The sequence below is a fragment of the Bos taurus genome, chromosome 29 (genome assembly GCF_002263795.3).
Source record: "Bos taurus isolate L1 Dominette 01449 registration number 42190680 breed Hereford chromosome 29, ARS-UCD2.0, whole genome shotgun sequence".
Classification (NCBI taxonomy): Eukaryota; Metazoa; Chordata; class Mammalia; order Artiodactyla; family Bovidae; genus Bos; species Bos taurus.
In genome coordinates, this window is record NC_037356.1 from 38,779,517 (window position 1) to 38,798,250 (window position 18,734).

The following is an 18,734-nucleotide window of genomic DNA, read 5'->3' on the forward strand; positions in this document are numbered from 1 at the left end:
GAACCTCCAACACTTAGGCCATCTGATGTGAAGATCCAGCTCATTGGAAGAGACCCTGATGCTGGGAAAGATTGTGGGCAGAAGGAGAGGGAATAAAAGAATGAGATTGTGAGATGGCATCACAAACTCAAAGGACATGACTTTGAAGAAACTCCACAAATTAGTGAAAGACAGGGAAGCCTGCTTTTTTGCTGAACATGTAATCACAAAGAGTCAGATATGACTTAGCAACTGAACAATACCAATGAAGACACAGAGACCACTGAAGGCTCTGGTCCTGGTTGGAGTGGAGAAAGATTTAGGTGGAAGGGGAGGCTTCCCATCCTCTGGTGCAGGTCCTTGAATCCAAGGCAAGGAGAACAAGATTTTGAATGTGTTACCAAACATTGTTTTCTAAAAAAAAAAAAAACAACAACAACAAAAAAACTGTTTTCTGCGGGAGAGAGAGCTTTGACTGAGTTTGTTCTCTAGATTTTACTGAGGGATTTAAAAGGGATTGGGGTCAGGCTGAGACTGCAAAAACCAGGTGACCAGCTGCTGGAGTGCGAGGCTTGTTGTAGGTATTTTGCACTAGGTGGGAAATGAATTCAGAAAAAGTGTCCCTTCTGGAGTGTGAATGCCAATGTATCACATTATTTTAGCAGATCACTTTAATGTTGTTTTGGGGCAAGTTAGAAATGTAGGATGGGTGGTTTGCTTTTCTCCATTCCCGTTGGTATTTAGATGACTAAATGTCAGGTTACTTTATTGCATAGTTGGAATCATGCTTGGGAAAGAAAACTAGATCAACTCCACACATATTTGTCCTTAAACAGCAATCATAGGAAGGTTTCTAAGGCAATGGTAGGTAATTTAAACATGAGGGGATAAATGGGTGAGAGGGTAACAGGCAGGAAGGCCAGGGGTCTCCAAAGGGAGGAGATAGCCTGCAAGTGTCAGACATTTTTATCTCTCTTAAGCAACAGAGGGAAACAAACTAATGGTATTTTTTCCTTCTCTATACAAATTTAAAAGGAGCTTTCTCTGGGTAACCCGGTGTACGAGACAGCAAAAGAGACACTGATGTATAGAACAGTCTTATGGACTCTGTGGGAGAGGGAGAGGGTGGGAAGATTTGGGAGAATGACATTGAAACATGTAAAATATCATGTAAGAAACGAGTTGCCAGTCCAGGTTCGATGCATGATACTGGATGCTTGGGGCTAGTGCACTGGGATGACCCAGAGGGATGGTATGGGGAGGGAGGAGGGAGGAGGGTTCAGGATGGGGAACACATGTATACCTGTGGTGGATTCATTTTGATATTTGGCAAAACTAATACAATTATGTAAAGTTTAAAAATAAAATAAAATTAAAAATAAATAAATAAAAGGAGGTTTCTCTTAAAATACTGTGTTGCCATAATGACACCAGGTATCACCTGAAGTTAACTATTCTCAAACCTAGAGATAACCAATGCCTTTTTCTTATGGAAATGTTTGTCTTAAGATATGCTAATATACTATACATTTACCGCAAACTCTGTCTTTAAGTCGGTTCCACCTTTTGGCTCAGAACCTACTTGACAAACCAGTATGTTATACTCAGATATTGTTCCTCCAATCTGTGTAAATTAAACTATTTGTATGGTGATCTGCCCTTCTTCAAGTTCATCATTTTATGGCCCAAGATGAACCATTTGGTGCCAAGTTATCACAGAATGCATCTTATGGGTGAGGGGCCTGGTGCCATTCAGAGTTTTAAGACATTCTTTTCTGTCATTAACAGACTGCTAGTGACTATATAACATCCAGCTGAAGACTAGCAGGGGGACACTCTTTCTGTCCCCTTCTGATGCCTATGTCAGAAGCTTTCTCTATCTCCTTTATACTTTAATAAAACTTTATTACACAAAAGCTCTGAGCGATCAAGCCTCGTCTCTGGCCCGGATGGAATTCTTCTCCTTTGGGGCCAAGAATCCTGGCGTCATTATTCAACAACAACCTTTCATGCAGAGAGTTTCATTTAACAGGCTGAGACTGGACTGTACCGGTTGCCATAGTTGTTGCTATGACAAGAAGCCATCACAGCTACTTGTTGCTATGCTGGAGATGTGGGAAACTGAAAAGAGACCAAAAGCCTTACAACTCTCCTTGCAGAGTGATTTCAGACTAGAAGTAGTTAACAAAGAAAGGCTGACTGGTAAGGCTGAGGATGGGAGTAATCTGAGCCAGTAATCATTAGCTCTGTGGGAGCATCAGCTCAGTCAGAGTTCTGTGTCATGGTTCAGAGAGAGATGTCATTTGGCTTGAATCAATAGTTAGCCTTGGGGATGGCAGCCATAACCTCTAAACAGAAGATTTCCTTCTCCCCAGGTGGCAGAATAATTCATATTTGTTCCAGACTCAGGAACCCAGAAAGCCCTCTTGGGGCCACTTGCTCTCTGCAGGCACACACGCAATCTAGAAGGTGGAACTATCATCATGGTGCCCATTTTCCAGATGAGAAAACTGAGGTTAAGTGACTTGATCAAGCTCACACAGCTAAGTACATGAAAGGCCAAGCACAAACCCAGGGTAACAGTCCTCAAATTGTGTGTTTTTGCTCCACACCCACTGGGAGTGGTGAGGGTCATCTGGCACCAATGCTTAGGCAGAAGCAAGCAGTATTCAGGTTTAATTGAAGTAACTAAGGAAAACCACTAGACCATTAAGCTATGACCTAAATCAAATCCCTTATGATTTTATAGTGGAGATTAAAAGTAGATTCAAGGGATTAGGTCTGGTAGCCTGAAGAACTAGGATGGAGGTTTGTAACACTGTATGGGAGGTGGTCACCAAAACCATCCCCAGGAAAACAATGTGAGAAGGAAAAGGGGTTGCCTGAGGAGGTTTAAAAACAGCTGAGAAAATAAGAGAAGTGAAAGGCAAAGGAGAAAGGGAAAGATATACTCAGTGGCGTGTAGACTTCCAGAGAATAGCAAGGAGAGAGAAGAAAGTCTTCGTAAGTGCACACTGCAAGAATTAGAGGAAAATAATAGAATTGTAAAGATTATAGATCACTTAAGGAAAATTGGAGCTACCAGAGGAACACTTCATGCAAAGATGGGCACAATAAAGGACAGAAAAGTCAAAGACCTAACAGAAGCAGATGAGATAAAGAAGAGGTAGGAAGAATGCACAGAATAACTTTGCAAAAATGGTCATAATGACTGGGATAGGGATGATGCTTGGGTCACTCATGTAAAGCCAGATATCCTGGAGTACGAAGTCAGTGGGCCTTAGGAAGCATCACTACAAACAATGTTAGGAGAGCTGATTGAATTCCAGATGAGCTATTTAAAAATCCTAAAGAATGAGGCTGTAAAAGTGCTGCATTCAAAATGTCAGCAAATTTGGAAAACTCTGCAGTGGCCACACTAACATGTATAATATCATATATGAAACGAGTCACCAGTCCAGGTTCGATGCATGATACGGGATGCTTGGGGCTGCTGCACTGGGACGACCCAGAGGGATGGTACGGGGAGGGAGGAGGGAGGAGGGTTCAGGATGGGGAACACATGTATACCTGTGGTGGATTCATGTTGATATACGGCAAAACCAATACAATATTGTAGTTAAAATATAAAATTAAATTAAATTAAAAAAAAAAAAGAAAGGCAATTCCAAAGAATGTTCAACTTATCATGCAATTGCACCCATCCCACTTGCTAACCAGGTAATGCTCAAAACCCTTCAAGTTAAGCTTCAGTGCTACATGAACTGAGAACTTCGAGATATACAAACTGGTTTGAGGAACCAGAGATAAAATTTCAACATCCATTGGATCATAGAGAAAGCAAGGGAATCCCAGAAAACATTTCCATCTGCTTCACTGACTATGCTAAAGCCTTTCACTGTGTGGACCACAACAAACTGTGAAAAATTCTTAAGGAAATGGGAGTAACAGATCACCTTACCTGTCTCCTGAAAAGTCTGTATGTAGGTCAAAATGCGGCAGTTAGAATCATATACAGAAAAACTGAAAGATTTAAAAGTGGGAAAGAAGTGTGACAACGTGTACATTGTCACTCTGGTTACTTAACTTCTATATAGGATACACCATTCGATATGCAGGACTGCATAAATCCCAAGCTGGAATGAAGATTGCTGGGAGAAATATCAACATTCACAGATCTGAAGATGACACTGCCCTAGTGGCAGAGAGCAAAGAACTAAAGAGCCTCTTCATGAGGAGAGGAGATGCAAAAACTGGTTAAAACTCAACATTCAAAAAAACTATCCACAAAAATATACTCAACATTCAGGGCATCTGATCCCACCACATCATGGCATATAGATGAGGGAAAAGTGGAAACAGTGGCAGATTTTATTTTCTTGGGCTCCAAAACAACTGTGGACCTTGACTGCAGCCACAAAATTAAAACACACTTGTTCCTTGGAAGGAAGAAAGGCTATGAAAAACCTGCACTGTGTATTAAAAAGCAGACTCACTTTGCTACAGAGGTCTGCAGTGTCAAAACCATGATTTTCCAGTAATCATGTACAGATGTGCGATCTGGACCATAAGAAATGGTGAATGCCAAAGAATTGAGCTTTTGAACTGTGGTGCTTGAGAAGATTCTTGAGAGTCCCCTATACAACAAGGAGATCGAACCAGTTAATCTGAAAGGAAATCAACCTGTGACCCCTGCTGGCTCAGCTGAGGCATCTACTAAGGGCCTCCAGGTGGAAAGAACAGATGCTTCCACTGAAAAAGTGCCTAACCATGGCAGTTCCAAGCAAATAGTTTATAGCTCCATCCCTGAAAGAAGCTCAGAAATGCTGAAGTCTCTGTGTACCCTGGGTCCCCCGATGCATGAATTGCATTCTCCACAGCAGCATTGGAGGCAAGGAAGGGGCATTCTGGGCCATGGAGGATGGGGATGGCTCTGGGATCCACTGGGGCTACCACTTACCAAGTAGGACTGGAAAGGACAGAGCAGGCATATGTGGCAGAGAGCTGGTGACTGGATGTGGGGCAAAAGGGAACCAGCTCTCAATGAAGTACCTCACCCAAAATCCCCTGGAGGATATGCCCAGTGATAAGAATATCTGAGATGGGACAAAGAGGGTCTATTTAATTATCCCTTATAATTCCTCTGAATGAGGAGGTGGTTGAGTTGGTGGGTCATCACAGGTTCTTCCATGGCCTAGACCATCTGCTAGCTGCTATCCTTGGGTCTGCCTCTCCCCAGCTTCAGTCATGTAGTTTTGGAGGAAATTGACTATCATGTCCTGAGGGGTCAGGGTCAAAGACCATGTAAAGCCAGTCATAATACGCCATTTCCCTGCCAGGATGGCTGATCTAATGCTGTACAAGTGATCTGAGGTGGGTCATTCATAGAATATCCTTGAACTCTGATGTCTGCAATCTTCTTTCCTTACTAGGTGATGCCTTCGGGATTTAAAACCCTAGGGCAGGTAGCTTGAACTCCCTCACTAGGTGTAGAAGCCTTAAGGAAGAAAGTTGCCAGGCTAAGACTGTCAAAGAAGAGTGAAGGGAAAGAGTCAGGGTGAGAGAGAATTGATGACTTCTGATTTCTTGGGTCCAGTCACTGAGATATTTGTATTTGCTCTGATTCTTGTATCCTGGATTCTCAGAATCATTTCAATGAGTCTCCCTTTTCCTTGAATCCAGTTGGAGTAGGGCTCCTCTCAATTTTGATTCAGATTTCACTCCCTGACACAAACAGAGGCAACATTTATTTCAGCACCATTAAGAGTGAAACCCTTTATTCTTTACTGAGAATAGGGTGTACAGACCACCAAATACAGTTCACCAGCATCCTGGGCAGGAGTGCCCAAAGTGTGCGTGAGTGTGTGTTAGGAGCAGCCTTACGGATTCCTGAACCACTCCAAGCATTTACACTGCCTGTGCCAGGCCAATCCTGTCATTTCCTCGATCATAAACTGAGAAGTACTGCCTCAGGAAGACATCACCCAGGATCCAGGTCTCTGTAGATGGACTCAATTTGCTCTCTTTAAAGGCGGTATAGCAGTGGCCTCTATAATCCTGGGGGAATCAGAGACACACACCAGTCAGCATGAGCCCTTACTGGTGACTCCCCCCACTATCCAGACCCAGCTCAATTCTTTGTTTTATTTCCCTCTTTTGGTAAGCATCAAGGGGTTTTCTCAGCAGCAGGGGGTATGAGAGTTTATCTAAAACCAAAGAGGGCCAAGACATGAGGTTGCCATGAGGAAGGGTGTGGGGGAGGGGAGGACTGGGAGTTTGGGAAACAGAGGAATGATAAACAACAAAGTCCTACTGTAGAGCGTAAGGAAATATATTCAATATTCAGTGATAAACCACATGAAAAAGAATAAGAAAAAAATATAATTTTATGTGTATAACTGAGTCACATTGCTCTGCAGCAGAACTTAATGCAACACTGAAGGCAGTGGCACCCCACTCCAGTACTCCTGCTGGAAAATCCCATGGAGGGAGGAGCCTGGTAGGCTGCAGTCCATGGGGTCGCTGAGAGTTGGACACGACTGAACGACTTCACTTTCACTTTTCACTTTCACTTTTCACTTTCATGCATTGGAGAAGGAAATGGCAACCCACTCCAGTGTTCTTGCCTGCAGAATCCCAGGAAGGGGGAGCCTGGTGGGCTGCCGTCTATGGGGTCGCACAGAGTCGACCACTGTGCAACTTCGGACACGACTGAAGCGACTTAGCAGCAGCAGCAGCAGATTAGCCACACTTCAATATAATTATTTAGAAAAGAACAAGTGTGTCCATAGCTCTCCTCACTCCCTGTTTCTTTCCTTCTGACTCCTGCTCTTTTTTTTCTCTGCAGAGACTGCTGGTTCTCCTCCTGCGTCCCCACAATCCGTACTTTATTATCAAACTCTATTTTGTATTGGAGTATAGCTGATTAACAATAGTCTGAGTTTCAGGTGGATAGTAAAGGGGCTCAACTGTATGTATCCAGGTATCTTGGTCCCAAAGACACCCCTTCCATCCAGGCTGTCATATAACTGAGGGGAGTTCCCTGTGCTACAAAGAAACTCGTTGTTGGTTATCCATCTTAAATAGAGCAGTGCCCACAGCACGTTCTTGAAGGCTTAACTCAGGAAATCTGAGAAGCTGCCTTCGGCCCACACTCACCCTCTTTGGCCACTCCAGGCTTGGGTGGGTAAGGTACTCTGGTTCCCCAGCCCCACGGGTCAGTCCGTAGCCCTCATCACCCCTAGTAAGTACCCAGTGTCCCAGTGCAGACCACCTTGAGATGCCATTTGTATAGCATCCAGTGCAGTTTTGCCTAGAACCAAGGACTCTCCACATGGCTCAATGAGTTTGTGGTTTTAGAATTCCTGAAATTCCCTCTCTTCCTCAAAGCCTTATTTGAGCCCATCAACCTGCTCTGAACTCTCTCAGGGAGCTGACATGAAGCCTCCACCCTGTGCCAGGGCTGAGCAGCCACTGTGCACCCTTTATTCACATTAGCATCCAACCTCCCCACAGAGGGGTCGGGTACCCCAACTCACAAAGGAGGCACCTGGCCAGAGCAAGGGGAAGATGCAGCTGAGAACTAGGCTGACCATGTAATTTATCATTCAAACCAGGAAAACTTTGAGAAGGGAAAGGAGCCTGTTAACTTATGCTGGGACATCACACTGGGACTGTCCCCAGCCATTCTCCTTGTAACATGGCCTATTTCAGGGACTGCTAGTGCTGAGTTTCATGTTCATGCACCTCTGAGTTCAGATTGAATTGAAGCTCTTTGAGGACTGAGGACCTTAGTATTCCCCTCTGCCTGACTCCCACTATGCCATATAGTGTGGTATCTCCACATTTATTTCAGGAAGATCAGTGTCCCACAATGCCCTTTACTTTCAAGTGATTGGTTTTGTGGGAGGCACCAGCCCAGCCACAGGGCTCAGCAGCATCTGCAGTGGTGTGACATGGCCTGCAGAGGGGGCCCTCCTCCCAGCAGTAGCCCAAGGGTTCCTACAAGCTCCGGTTTGAGAACCAACCCTCAATATTGTTCCCTCACCTTGAGGATGAGGGCTCGAGCTGGCACTGGGTAGTTGATGCCGTTGATGGTGAAGATAATAGAGGGAAGGGTATTGACCACAGAACAATAAACGTAGTGCAATTAGAGAGAGAGGGTGAGAGGTTGGCCCTGGAGTTCCTTGTTGTGTTTGGAGACTGGAAGTAACCCTGGGGCATGACCCTTCACCTTAGAAGCCTGTAGCCTGGCGCCGATAAGCTTCTGTATATTATTGACCAGTCTTCCTGGGGCTTCAGTTGTGATGTCCCAGTATCCACAAGGGCCTCACAGCCATCAGAAAAAGCAATAAACTTTCTTTTCATGGAGATGCTGAGAGACAATGGAAGAAAGAGGGCATCAAGGTGACTCAGATTCTTCCCAGAATTGCCCCCTTCCTGACTGTCTCCTAAACAGCCCTTTGTCTCTTGCCCTCTTTTCCTTTGCTCTCGACACAGCACCTTTCTTGACATCCTTGAATGCAGTACTTGAATGCACCAGGATATATTGTACCATGACACAAGTTGGTCTTCCTTCCTAGAAGACTCCACTCCACTTTGACTAGCAAATTTCTTCTCATCTTCCAGATTCCACCTTAATTGTATTGTTTTCGGGAAGTCTTTCCCCTGGTGTTTATCAGTCTCCTGTCTTGGTCTCTCTGTAGACCCTTCCTTATGTCTGCTGCTGTTGCTGCTGCTGACTCACTTCAGTCGTGTCTGACTCTCGGAGAACTCATAAAGGGCAGCCCATGAAGCTCCGCCGTCCCTGGGATTTTCCAGGCAAGAGTACTGGACTGGGTTGACATTGCCTCCTCCTCCTCATGTCTAGCATGTACCAAAGTCACAATTCACTATGTAGGTGAGTCACTTCATGTACATCTGCCTTCTTAGATGTGATGGCGAGTTTTATTCTCCTTGCCTCCCTAAAGTTCCTGGCACACAGTGGATGCCCAATGCTGGTCTGTTCAATGAGTGAATGAAGACTTAGAAAACAATAAGAAACATCAAGAGAGCTGTATGTGATGGGGAACAAATAACGGGTCGCACACAGAGTGGAGATGGAGATTCGCAAGGGCAGCAGATTCTCATAGTAGGAGAGAGGGGCTCCTCTGGGAGAGGGTGTCTGCCAGCACTGCTCCTACAACCAGCTCAGACGCTGAGACCCTGGCCAGGAAATACATGACTAGCCCACAGAAATTCCAAAGGACAGGTCAGCTTTTGTCTGAGGGTATCACACAGAATCCTATCAATTATGCCTCTTATCCTCAGGTCACTCCTGGATCCCACCTTCCTGATTCTCTGTAATAGCCCCTGTCCCACTGTGTGCCCAAGAACGTGGAATGTTTTTTTATTAGTTGCTTTCACGTCTTAAGCCTGTAGCCAACCTCTCTCCACTGCTGGGTAGTTGCTCCCTAAGAAGACCAGTTTTCCCCATTTTCTCACTGTCCCTGTTTTTAAAATGACATTTATCTGTACTGAGAACTTCCTATGTCCTAAGTAGCCCTGGACAGTTGGTCATCTTATCATAACTCTGTTCAGGCTGGAGAAATTCTCCCTGATCCTCTATTTACCACACTGTAGAGTCCTCTAACCATGCTCCATGTTTCACAGGGCAGTGGGTGCAGCCCTCTCCCAGCTGCACAGACCTCTCTGGACCCTTTTAGGACCGTGGTCAGAGCCTTTCTCAGAAGGCCTGGGTATTATGAACCCATGTTTTTTGTGTGTATTTATGTGCTTGTGTGTTTGTTTGTATGTGTGTTTGTATGTGTCTCTGTGAGTGCTTGTGTGTCTCTGACTAGCTATGCATGTTCTTATGTGTCTCTGTGAAGGTTTATATGTGTCTGCTAGTGTGTTTCCATGTGTCTGTGTGTCTGTCTGTGTCGTTGTGGGTGGTGTATATGTCTATGTGACTGTATGTTTAAGAATGTATTTGTGTGTGTCTGCCTGTGTCCATGTACAGTAGTGGGAACACCACTTGGGCTGACCCTCAGAGGGAGAGGCTTACCGGTCCATGTGTACACTCCACCACCTGCTTCGATCAATGGTACCCAGTTGAGCTCTCCCTTATAGTAGCGGTGGTCCACCCCACCAAACATCACCACACTGCCCTCCTGCTTGTCTCTGTAGAGAAGACAGGCTGGGATACTTGGAGGACAATAACCACAGCACTGTCTGAGAGCTGTGCTTGTCCACTCATCAAGGCCCTAATAAGGTCCCCATGTACAGATGCAGAAATAGCATTTAGGAGAGATTGAGATCCAGACTGAGGTCTGTTACTAACTAAGGAGTGGCACAGAGGAGGTTAGAAGTTAAATCACTTGGCTGGGCTCCACCCACTATGTCTTCTGAAGATGCCGTGGATCTCCTGTGACCTGAGTACTCAGACACCCTCAGAGGACAGGGTGCTGAAGTGTTTTGGCTTTCCCCTTGTCCACCTTGTCATTTTTCAGTAAAATCAAGGCCTGGGAGTTCTAAGGGTGTGGCTTCAGGTCACCCAGATTTGGCTCTACTGACCTGTGACCTCTACTGTCCAGAGGGTCCCACACTCAGAAGGGACCCCAACTCTGCTCTCCCTGTCTTGAAACACTTAATATTTCTTGAACAAGGGGTACCACACTTTTGTGTCCCACACTTTCATTTCGCACTGGCTCCACAAATTGGGTAGCTGGTCCTGGGCTCCCAGTGAAATGCTAATGAGGAAGGAAAGATATCCACCATCCTTCTCCTTCCTTCCTTATCAAATTAATAAGCAAATCCTAGTGCCTTTTCCTTCAACTTGTTTCCTGTTGCCTTCCATTAGCCTTCCTCCTCACTCACCCCTGGAGACCAATTTACTGATCTTGAGCCCAGGAGTAGGGTTGTGTTCCAATAAAATTTTATTTATAAAAGCCAGTAGTGATGCCAGGTAGGGCCCAGGGGCCATAGTTATCCTGGGTTAGATTATCTCTCAGGATACTTCTTTAGCAAGTGTTCTATAATTTTCATGCAACTGAAAGCAACTTACAGCTTATTTGGAGAAAGTGATTGTCCATCTCAGACTTACTTGCTCAAGTAGAAGGCAAAAACAGGCTCAGAAATGGCACCTTGATTCTTTAGCTTGTCAAAGATGGGGATGGCTCCAGAGAAGGATATGTTGGGGTAGTTCAAGCCCAAGATGCCATCATAAGTTCTGCCTTCAAACCCGTATTCCGTCACGCTTAGACCGAATGGCTGGTCAGGACTTACAAGGTCCCCAACCTGTGGGAGAGAAGAGTGATCCCACTTAAAGATATGTGAAGTGGGGCTAGGACTGGCCTGGGATGCTTTGCTGTTAGATCCTCAGAGAAGAATTGAGGCTGGGCTCTATCTTTGGTGACCCACAGACGGTTAGACAAAGCTGGGAGGGGAATCTGGGTTCCACTTGAGAGAGGCTATGAATTTTAAAACATCCGACCCTCTGAAAAACACCACCTGAGTGAGTCAAATTGGCCTCATGGCTTCTGTACAAGTGGGGCAACCAAGAGTCAGGCCAGGTCCCATTGGTGCCACCTTATGGATAAAATGAATGAGGGCAAGGTAGCCTTCTCTTTGGCATCACTGTGACCTAATGACAGGAATAGACTGCATTCTCTGTAATGTACTGTGGATTCTGCATCTGTCCAGGAAGACAGAAGCTGAAAACACAATCTTGCTTCCGGGATCTATGAAATTACTGCCTGAGGAATTCACTTTTGGGGATACATGTATATTTCTGTGAATGTGTACGAGAGAGAAAGAGAGAGAGGGGAACTACTCAGGTATTTTGGGGGAGGCATGCCATAGGTTTATTAGACTCTCAAGGGTCCCCTAGAGTAAGAACTCATTTATCAGGCCCCTTGACTTCTCAGGCCCCCAGTTTCCCAATCTGGATACCTGAAGCCCTTGACTGCCCCCAGGGTCCCCAGATCAGTTTTATCCTGTCCCCAAATACCCCACAGCAACTTCAGCCCTGAAAAGCCAGCCTAACTCTACCTTTTACCACATGTGTGCCCTCAGCAAGGCCCTTGTGGTCTGTACTTCAGTTTCCTCATATGTCTCATGAACTAATCAGAGTAACTGCTGTGTGGGGTTGTTGCAGGATTAAACCAGTTACCACCTGAAAGTGCCTGGAACAGTCTGTTAATATAAAAGTGTGTGCTTTTATCCCTTCTCCTCTCTCCCAGCAAAATGAACCTTGAACTGGTCATGGGCAGAGGAGCTTCAAGTCCACATCTCAAGCAAATCTCTGGGTTAGCTAATTTGTTTACTTCTGTGTCACCACAGGCACTGCCTCCCCAGAAACATATCCTATGGATATCATGGCCAATATATATGGGAATTAGGCTAGGAAGGGTCCTTCCAGATGGTCCTGCATGTGTTTTGCAAGCTGTGGTCACACCATAGCCAGTGCTGACTCAGCATTTGTTACACTGTTACCCAAACTGTGTCATAAGCAACAACTCCGTTCATTCTCCCAGATCCATAGTTGATGGTGAAGGTCTTATGGGTAGGCCGGAAGGTGGAAGACTGAAGAAGTCTGAACCTAATGTGTGTAGCTGCAGACACAAGAGATGAGTGTCATCAGGTGCCAAGGGTGGAAAACAGGGCAGCAGGGCAAGTGAAGGATGGTCTGGGTAGCGGGTATCTGTACTCACAACAAGCTGGACTGGTGCAAAAGACGGGGGGCACCCACAAGTCAGATGAGGCTGTGTCAAAGACAACCTGGAATTCCTGAGGGGGTGTTCCAATGGTGATGTTACCCATGTAGACCAACTACAGGGAGAAGGAGGGAGTGGGTTAGTGCAGAACTGGCTACCCTCTATTCCCACACTGATGCCTCCCTCTGGGTGTCACATATCTCTTGAGATCACTTTCTAACCACTGTGCACCTCACAGACTTTGGTCACAGATGTATCTGCATTTGATATATTTTTCCTGTGCTACATTGTATGTAGGATATTGACTCTATGACCAGGCGTTGAAGTGGAACCTCCTGCATGGGAAGCCCAGAGGCATAACCACTGGGCCTCTAGGACCGCTGGACACCCAAGGAGGTCCTGGTGCCTTCATTTGAGAAGCTCTGTAATCTCTTCAAACCCAGCCTTAGCACCTGCTTCTCCAACCCAGCCTTAGCACCTGCTTCTCCAGGTGCTCCTTCTTGATCAACCCAGCCACTCCCTCTAAACTCAGACCACATCCAATCAACACCGCACAGGTGACACTTTCATTTGACATGTATTTACCCTTTGCCTATGTCTCAGGCTGGCATGGGCATTCTTGAAGACAAAATAAGCCCTTTATCTAATCTCAAAACAGTGACCACAGTGATCATTATGGCCATACATGGAATACAGATTCAGTAACTTTTTACTGCTGTCATTCTTGCATCTGTGGAAACTGAATTCCTCTGCCTGGGGATTCACAATTGCTTTGCAGTTGGTTCTACCTTTTGATTAGTGATGGCTCACTCTTCATCTGTAGCTGAGTGGCTCATGTAGTTCAGAAGGAGCAATCACCATCAAACTAATGACACATGTTTGACAGAGAAATAAATATTTACCTGCCACCTGGTAATTGCCAGGCCCAGTCACCAAGACCAACAGTTGAGGATGAGAGTGCCTTCTCCTCTGGTTGGGGTCCCTGTTTTCCAGTATCTCTGCCTCCTGCAGGAACCCCAACCTCAACATCCCACCTGGCACCTCCAAATGAGCCCCATGCTTGGCTAGAGAACAAGGGGGTGCTGTGGAGCGCCATCCTCCCCAAATACCTCACATCCATGATGTTTCTCAGCGGGTAGTTAGTTTTGAGCCACGAAAAGAAATATGGGACCGTCTGTAAGGATGCTCCTTCAAGAAATCCTTCAGCATGTTTTTTCCACTGAGGGTTTTTCTCATGGTCTTCACTTGCCTTAGAGGTATTCTTTCACCAAGCATTTGACAAAGAAAACAAAGAAGATGCTACAATTAGCTGTCAGTGTTAAGGTATAACTGTCATTGTAATGGCCCTGTGTATTTTCTAATCATTTTTATGAGGTACATTATTATCAGAATTTTATGCCTATACCATGGCAAAGACATAGATTTGAATACAGGTTCTTATCTTTTGGATAAGCCATATGACCATGTGGTGTCTCAGTCTCCCCTTTGGTAAAATGGTGGAATGTAACAATACAAACCCTCAAAATAGAATATCTTGGGGATAAGAGAAGTGATGTATATAAGGTACCTGATAAATAAGAAATCTCAACAATGACAGCCATTAACATTGTTGTTGCCATCCCACACTATCCTTCTCATAGAACCTCAAGGAAGGAGGTAGATGGGGAACTCTTATTCTCTTTTACAAGGGAGAAATTTGAAATGCAAGAGGTTTCTGAGTTGGCTGTAGTCACACTGCTTGTCAGATATAAAACAGTGTATCTTTCTCCAAGTTGTCAGAGAAGAGAGAGTTGAAAGAAGAATCCAAGATATAGGGAACAAGTAAGGGAAATCCAGAGGCTTGAGAAGGAAGGACAAGTCAAATGAAAAATTAAAAGAAACAACAGAAAGAGAAATACACTCCCAGTGACTTCCAAAGAGATGGAGAGATAAATGACAGTGATACATAGATGCAGACATAGGCATATACACACTGAAGTTGACAGGGAAAAAAGAGGACATGTTGAATAAAATGTAGAAAAGTGCTATTCCGCAGGATCACATTGATATATTCCTAGACTGTGCACTGAACAGTTGCAAGGAGTTGCATTTTCAATAGGTCATGACATGATTGGACCCCAAGATTTGTGCAACCATGCAAATCTACACCAAGACCTTGGGATCCACAGTTCCTATAGTAAGTTACTTATCAGTAAGTAAGAGTTGAACTTTAAGACTCTTAGGGAAATATTCCATTCCCTTCTAAACCTGGTGGGTGGAAGAATAATCAGATGAAAAGAAAAGTCTGAGAAAAGAATATGATGCGACATACAGTCCCCATACTTACTTGACTATGCACTCTGAGAAGGCCACCAGCCCGAGGAGCACAAGCCACTTCATGCTTCTTTCCTGGCTCCAAGTACTCAGGGAAGTTTGGGTTTGTAGCATGTAGTGGTGACCCTAGTTATATATGCTCTGACCTACCCTAGTTTTCCCGTTTAGGCCACTAAAAGATCTGAAAAAAATCACAAAGTTCTCGATAAAATCTTTACCTTCATCAGTGTCCTTGGCGAGTGGACTTTGAAGCTTCTCAGAATACAGAGAATTGAACTGTAATCTCTTCTTTGAAGTTTGGCTGGAAAATCAAACTAATCTGCATGGATATCTAAGAAGACAGAGAACCTTGCCTACTTGGAGGAAAAACAGCTAAGAACATCATGAAAATGGATTCTAGGGGCCATGCTCGACACGTGTGGTTTCATGTCATCTTCCTAGCCATTTCATGAAATATGCATTGCTGTCTTCATTGGAGAGGAGATTGCTAGGAGGATAAGTTGTCGAATGGCAAAGTGAAGACTTCAGGGACAGCCCAGGGACACACAACTGGCCTAGGTAGTGGGTCTAATGGCAGACGTCAGGGGCACCTATGATGCCAGGCTGCATCAAAGATTTAGGGCAGAGCAGTACTTCAATTTCATGGTTTCAGTATTGGAAGAAATGTCATATGCATCCTCAAGATATTTTATATCATCTAACAACTGTACAAGGAAGAACTGTGTGCTAGGTTGTGGATTAAAGGCTTCAAAGACAAAGTTGATCAAGACAAAAATAGTCATTAGCTCAAGAGAGCTAGAAGTCTAGTTCTCACAAATCCATGGCCCCAGAAGGCAGGAGATATGATCCTAGGACTAGGTGGCCTTGTTGGAATCGGGGCAGCACAAGCCTTACCACTGGGTGCAGCTTTTCCTCCACTTCACCCTTGTTGGAAAGCAGGCCAGATGGCCATGTTTTCAAGAGAATCAGAAGTTTGGATATTTATGTACAATCCACTGATTTTAATATTAGCAACTAATCTTTTTTTCCCCCAAAAAAAAACAGTGGGAATGAAATCTCCACAGTGATGTGCTGGAATCAGCCTTCAGTCTCCACAGATTTTTGTTTCTGGCCTAGAGTTGGGAGTGCAGTGGGGACAGAGAGGAATTTAGTCCATGTTGGTTGATTTTTAAAGAGACTGAATTCATAGTAAACATGCTGACTCATTGGAAAAGATCCTGATATTAGGAAAGATTGAAGGCATGAGGAGAAGTGGAAGACAGAGGATGAGATGGGTGGATGGCATCACCAAATTGATGGACATGAGCTTCAGCAAGCTCTGGCAGTTGGTGATGGATAGGGAAGCCTGGCATGCTGCAGTCTATGGTGTTGCAAAAAGACAGACACATCTGAAGGACTGAACTAAACTGAACAAATTGAGAAAAAAGACTAATTAATCTAATTGAATCAAGTTGTTGACTAGCTACCTATAACAACACATTACTTAAGTGGCTTTAAAATTCAGACTTATGAATCTACATGCAGAGTGGAATATCTTCTAAGGGAAAAAAAAATATTGGCCATCAAAAACAAAACCAAAGAAAACCAAAAGAAAAAAAGGAAAGAAACCTGACACTATATTCAACAACTATATTCCCTTGGTATATTTAATTTTCTTGAAGAAATCTCTAGTCTTTCCCATGCTATTGTTTTCCTCTATTTCTTTGCTTTGATCGCTGAGGAAGGCTTTCCTATCTCTCCTTGCTATTCTTTGGAACTCTGCATTCAAACGGGTATAGCTTTGCTTTTCTCATTTGCTTTTTGCTTCCCTTCTTTTCACAGCTCTGCCTCCTCAGACAGCCATTTTTCTTTTTTGCATTTCTTTTTCTTGGGGATGGTCTTGATTCCTGTCTCCTGTACAATGTCATGAACTTACGCCCATAGTTCATCAGGCACTCTGTCTATTAGATCTAGTCCCTTAAATCTATTTCTCACTTCCAGTGCATAGTCATAAGGGATTTGATTTAGGTCATACCTGAATGGTCTAGTGCTTTTCTCCACTTTCTTCAATTTCAGTCTGAATTTGGCAACAAGATGTTCACGATCTGAGCCACCGTCAGCTCCCAGTCTTGTTGTTGTGACTGTATAGAGCTTCTCCATTCTTGGCTGCAAAGAATATAATTACTCTGATTTTGGTTCCAACCATCTGGTGATATCCATGTGCAGAGTTTTCTCTTGTGTTGTTGGAAGAGGGTGTTTGCTATGACCAGTGTGTTCTCTTGGCAGAACTCTTTTAGCCTTTGCTCTGCTTCATTCTGTACTCAAAGGCCAAATTTGCATGTTACTCCTTGTGTTTCTTGACTCCTACTTTTGCATTCCAGTCCCCTATAATGAAAATGACATCTTTTAGGAGTTTTAGTTCTAGAAGGTCTTGTAAGTCTTCATAGAACCCTTCAACTTCAACTTTTTCAGTGTTACTTTCGGGACATAGACTTGGATTACAGTGATATTGAATGGTTTGCCTTGGAAATGATCAGAGATCATACTGTCATTTTTGAGATTGCATCCAAGTACTGCATTTCAGACTCTTTTGTTGACTATGATGTCTCCTCCATTTCTTCTAAGGGATTCCTGCCCACAGTAGTAGATATAATGGTCATCTGAGTTAAATTCACTCGTTCCAGCCCACCTTAGTTCGCTAATTCCCAGAATGTCTATGTTCACTCTTGTCATCTCCTCTTTGACCACTTCCAATTTGCCTTGATTCATGGACCTGACAATCCAGGTTCCTATGCAATATTGCTCTCTACAGCATCGAATCTTCCTTCTATCACCGGTCCCACCCTCAACTGGGTGTTGTCTTTGCTTTGGCTCCATCCCTCATTCATTCTGGAGTTATTTCTCTACTGATCTGCAGTAAATATTGGGCACCTACCTACCTGGGGAGTTCATCTTTCAGTGTCGTATCTTTTTGCCTTATCATACTGTTCATGGGGTTCTCAAGGCAATAATACTGAAGTGGTTTGCCATTCCCTTCTCCAGTGGACCACATTCTGTCAGACCTCTCCACCATGACCTGTCCATCTTGTTTGATTGCACATGGCATGGCTTAGTTTCTTGAGTTAAACAAGGCTGTGATCCGTGTGACAGATTGGCTAGTTGTCTGTGATTGTGGTTTTAGTCTGTCTGCCCTCTGATGCCCTCTCTCAATGCCTACCATCTTACTTGGGTTTCTCTTACCTTGAACGTGGGGTATCTCTTCACAGCTGCTCCAGCAAAGCACAGCCACTGCTCCTTACCTTGGTAGTGGGGTAGCTCCTCTTGGCTGCCGCCCCTGATTTGGATGTGGGGAAGTTCCTTTCCACCACGCTTTGGCACTGACGTGGCAGCCGCCATACATCTGCACCGCCATTGCAGCTGAGGCCAGCAATAATTCAACAACTTATTGTTCCACATATTGTTTCTGTTATTGTGACAGAATCGTATATATGTTAACAGGTAAAAGCAAGATAATAATTAAAACTAATGTTCTGAAGTAAGCCATTCAGTGGCTAGAAAAAGAGGTTCACACATAATATATAGAAGTTCAGTTCAAACCCTGCTGTCTTAAATCTTGAACTGAAAGTACAAGTTTGTACCAACTAATTATAGTCCTTTTTATTTTAATTTTTAAAGAAAATGTGTACTTCCTCCTCCGACCACTGTAAAGCCTAGAAGCAGTGACAACTTGATAACAGTGACTATTCTGAGGTCTAACTTGTAGCTTCT

The 18,734-nt window shown here is 44.3% G+C and overlaps 1 pseudogene; it reads right to left on the reverse strand.

Annotated features, from left to right (window-relative positions):
- Positions 1-5,886: 5,886 nt before the first annotated feature.
- LOC619012 (pregnancy-associated glycoprotein 1-like) lies at positions 5,887-15,101 on the reverse strand (annotated as a pseudogene).
- Positions 15,102-18,734: the final 3,633 nt, after the last annotated feature.